A 4,913-nucleotide genomic window follows, 5' to 3' on the forward strand; every position below is an offset into this window, starting at 1 on the left:
GCAGGACCATCTACATATTATGTGGGACCTAGACAAAATGAAAATGTGGAGCCCTTTCTAAAAAAAATCATTAAGAATTTCTAGGCAACAATAGCAGAGTATTAAACCAAGCGCAGGTCTGTTCTGAGCTCAGGGTCCAATGTGACTGTATAGGTTTTAAGGTCATAAAGGTGGCCCTGGTTCTAGATCTAGGCAGGCTGAGTACATTAGGCATCACTAGAGCCTACCCCAGAACCCTGTCTTTATTTGTTCTTAAATGCTCTATTCTTATTGTGTGTATGTGTGTTATTTTGATATGCATATAATTTTATTGTCAATTCAGTTTGTCATTTACAGTGAAGTAGAGGGGAATAGATTTTTTTTTTTTATTGTGGTAAAAAACGTATGGGATCTTCCCTCTTAATTTTATTTTTTTAATATGGACTGCTTCACGAATTTGCGTGTCATCCTTGCACAGGGGCCATGCTAATCTTCTCTGTATTGTTCCAATTTTGGTATATGTGCTGCCAAAGCGAGCACTACCTCTTAAATTTTTAATTGCTTACTATAAACACAAAATTGTACAGCAGATCTCTAGAACCTTTTCACTTTGCATGTCTGAAACTCTACACCCACTGAACAGTGATTCCCCATTTGCCCCTTGCACCAGCCCCAGGGTAACCACCATTCTACTCTTTGATTTGGTGAGTTTGACTACTTTAGATACCTCAGATAAGTGGAATCATGCAGTATTTATCCTTCCTTGACTGGCTTATTCGCTTAGTAGAATGTCCTCAAGTTTCATACAGGTAGCATATGATAGGGTTTCCTTCTTTTTTATGACTGAATAATAGTCCAGTGTGTGTGTCTGTACCCCATTTTCTTTATTTGTTTATCCATCAGTGGACATTTAGGTTGTTTCCACTTCTAGGCTATTTTGAATCATGTTGCATTGAACAGAGGAGTGCAAACACCCCTTATCTTCATTGTGTTTTAATTGGTCTGAATATCACTAATAAATAACAGTGCATTCTTTTGGAAATAGAGTTCACCTATTAAAATGAATAGCATGGAATAATTTTACTGGTTTTGCAGTCCACTCTCCATTGAAATGCCCACCTTACACTACCCAGCTGGCAGTGCAGGCATTCCCGAGAACTGGACTCATTCTGGGAGAACGTGAAATGGGCCAGGCCCCATGCTGTATGCTCTGTGAGAGTAAGGGGCACATTGGTGCTACCTCAGCAGCCTCTATAGGGCTGCACCCCATCAATAGAGTAGAAAGATACCACTCTGAAAAGGATGCTGTGAGACTGAATAAATATTTGCCATAGGGCCTCAGCTCCTCCAGGCAGAGAGGCCTGGGGCATTCAGCTATGAGTACGTCTCTATTAAAAGTTAAAGCTTGAATTACATGCGCTCGCAATGCCTCTAACAGCATCAGTAGGCTCTTTGCTGACTCTGGAATCTGTTTTCTTGTTTGCCTGAATCTTAGTTGTTGATGGGATTCCTGATTAGAATGTTTCTGGGTCTTTTACTCACACAATCTTGTTTTGCTTCAGGGAGAAAAATGGGAAAGTTCAGGTTGCAGCAGTTCCCCTTTGTGAGGAACAAATAGCTTGGTTAAATATGCAAGTGGAAAGGGAAAACAAGAGAGAAAACTGGCTAAGTGAATGCTAGTCCAACCGTGATAGATCTTCTAACAAGCTCTGGGTACTTCTGGCTTTCTCAGTTTTGGTCACTTTGCTGATCAAACCTGTGAGCTGGTGAATGAGGGTAATGCTTCCTTTTATATAGACAGACCTAAGTGTATAAATCACCTACAGATGCTGTTAGGCTATTTGTACCTGTAGAAGCTTCACTGAGCACCTACATAATACTATGAATTCTTTCTTTCTTGTGTGGTGCTGAACATTCCTTTTGTTCTAAAATTCTGTGACTTTCCAGTCATCTGTGATAATGAGGAGTGGCTGCTATTATCATATTTTAAACTTGTGAGCTGCTGTGGCTCTCTCCTCTCTAGCAGTGCTGCTCAGGAAGGGTCAGGATAGAATTATGTGCAGGAGTACTCAACATGGAGCACTGGGATACAGCTGAGGAAGGAGGGCATGGTCCCAGGGGAGTGGCAGCAAGTGGAATGCATGTTCAATGAATCAGCAAGGCAGTTCTGTTATTTATGTGATATTTGGGCATGAACATGACACTGGCTCTTATTCTGTGATCTTTCGGGAGCTAGGAAACCAGCCTTTTATCGGTCTATTCCTTAGAGTATTGCCTGCAGGGTACTGTGTTTTGGTCTTCACATCTTAAGGTGTGTGTGATAAAATTGGAAAGGGACCACAGATGAGCAATGGAGTTGATTAAAGGCATGAAAAATAGGACTTATGCTTTACAAAGAGCTATCAAAGGAGTTGTGGCTGTTTTACTGGAGAGGAAATACTGAAGGGATTCTTAGTAAGCTTTGAAGTATTAAATATATATTTAAATGGCACTGATTATCTCTTCTTGAGCAGACCTAAGAAAGCTAGTGGAAAACATTTAAATTAGATACAAAAGAACGCCTTTTTAAAAGGAAAGATGACTGAACAAGGGAATGAGTCTCCTAAGAAAACTGAAGAATGCTTGTTTTTTCCTGTTCATGGACAGGCTAGATGATCACATGGGTTAGATAGTGGAGGCTTCTCCCAGAATCTGTATTCCCTGGTCTCAGATCTTCCTTTGACCCCACAAGACAATGTTAGCAACATTCTCTCTTGGATTAGGGGGGTTGGGATACCTTCCTTACCTGTCTTAATATTTGCCTCCCTTTTAAGTTTCTCCTTTAGCCATTTGCCTTATGTTTGCAGGGACACTGGCTTCCCTGATATATTACAGCAGCCTGTGGACTGTTGCTAGGGGGCTCGGGCCAGTTCTGACCATAGTTAGTGGAAACCAAGTAATGCAGTATAACCACATCTGTGCATGTTGGAGGGGACAGAATCCCCCACTGCTTGGCCTGACACACGTAGGCAGAAAGATGTAACAACAAGACTGGATGGATTTTGAAGACCATGGTTTGCAGCCTGGTTCTGCCATTTCCTAGTTGAGTGACTGTGGGTGAGTGACTCAGTTACTGAATCTCATGTTCTTCCTCTATAAAATGAGGATGAACATAACAATACCTACTTCACTGGGATTTTATGAGATTCACATGCCATGAGAAAGTTATCTGTAAATTACAGATTCTCACGCAGCAGTCAGCCTTGACCACTGGTCAGGGTTAGCTTTTTGCCGATACTCACCTGATTTCTGGTGTCCCTGTTCCTCTTCTCTGCTACCTGCTCCTTCATGCTGGACCCTCATGTAGTTGCTGGACTATTCAGGTTTCTGTCTTCCCCCTCCCAAGTAATATTTGGGGCTTCTCAAGTCTCCATATGCAGCTTTCCTTTCCCTCACTCTTTCAGAATCCTAATCTCGAAGAGATGGCAACAGTGGGTGGTAGTGGGTTGGTCAGATTAACTTCTCCAGTCACTCAGATTTTAAATGTGCGTCCTTTATGAGATAACACGTTGTCCTAATCCATGAAAACACCTGCGTCTTTAAGAAGGCCCATTAAAGAATGAAGGTCATGCTGGTGATAACTGGAATCTCAGCCTTCTGACAAGCCTGTAGGGGTGTATTTCTGGTAGAGGGACCCCATGAATCCCCAAGTTACACTATGAATGGCATTATCTGAAGAGCCAGGGACAGGGTCTCCCTCCCTAACATGCATACTTACTCACATAGCCTCTCTGAGAATAGTCAATTCAGAGGTTAGGCTGGGGGCAAGTCAGAGAGCTAAATTCTGAACACTTGTCAGTGAAATAATGCTTTCTCTTAAAATAGCTCAAGGATGTTTCTGTGCAAGGTGCTTTCTGTGGATATTTGCATATATATTGTATTAATATTATATATATAAATATAAAATCTATGTGTATGCATAAGGTGTATCTTTAGCTACAGCATGTATAAAAACATATATTTAAGCACATGCCCAAATATAAGTCATGAAACAAAAATGATTGAACTCACATAAGTTATAATATTTATGTCCTAAGGGTGGCTAAACTTAGCTACAACATCTAATTTGCAGTGACGTCTTTCTTTAACAAGTTTTATAAGAGGGATGATTTAAGTCAAGGAAGAACAGTGACTCATTCACATGGTGGGCCAGTGGCTGAGCTAAGTTTAGAATAGAAGGAATGCTAGGATCTTCTGGGGCTTAGAGTTTTACTGTGAAGTCATTTCGCTCTTCCACACTTTCTTTTATCATTCATTTAGGTAAAACTAGGAACTTGTAATGCAATAGCAAGATTCTCATTTTCCTTATTTAATTAGTTCACTTAATATAGCTCTCTGTTTTAGGTTCTATTTTGGGACATCGTTTTAAATCGTTTGGGCTTGGTTTGGTTGTTTTGCAATTCATGGTAGATACCACCGAGTTGATTTTTCCCTTTAAATTATGACAAAGGTAAAGGCCTCCAGCAATTAGATGTGGAAATGGGGAGACAATTGGGAAGTGTAAGAAATTTTTTTGCCTCCAAAGGGAGGAGTCAACGATTTGAATAATACATTATCTACATTCATTCAAAAACCTCTCATTTACTATATGAGCTAGGTACTAGGGCCAGAAGGCAGAGAAATTACCCTCAAGGAGCTCACATTATTCTGGGAGGAAGATGGAAATGCAAATAATTGTCACGCAGGGAGAGAAATATAATAAGAGAGGTATAGATAAAAACCTTACTGTGGGAACAGGGAGGAGGGATGAAGCTGGAGGGGTAGGGGTGGCTATTCCAGGCAGTCACTGACAGGTGCCAAGGCTTGGGGATGTGGTGTGTGTAAAGCAGTGTGTAGAGCATGGTGTGTGTGCAGCAAGGCCTAAGTGAGTCTCTTTGGATTTTAATAGTTGGAGC

General features: G+C 41.0%; 1 non-coding gene across 1 annotated transcript; it reads right to left on the reverse strand.

The window, feature by feature from the left end:
• Positions 1–412: 412 nt before the first annotated feature.
• On the reverse strand, positions 413–519 carry LOC116642875. Its single transcript, XR_004301407.1, has one exon. It is a non-coding gene; the product is annotated as a U6 spliceosomal RNA (small nuclear RNA).
• Between the last annotated feature and the right edge of the window lie 4,394 nt (positions 520–4,913).

This window comes from Phoca vitulina, unplaced genomic scaffold, assembly GCF_004348235.1.
Source record: "Phoca vitulina isolate PV1807 unplaced genomic scaffold, GSC_HSeal_1.0 scaffold24, whole genome shotgun sequence".
In the NCBI taxonomy this organism is placed as follows: domain Eukaryota; kingdom Metazoa; phylum Chordata; class Mammalia; order Carnivora; family Phocidae; genus Phoca; species Phoca vitulina.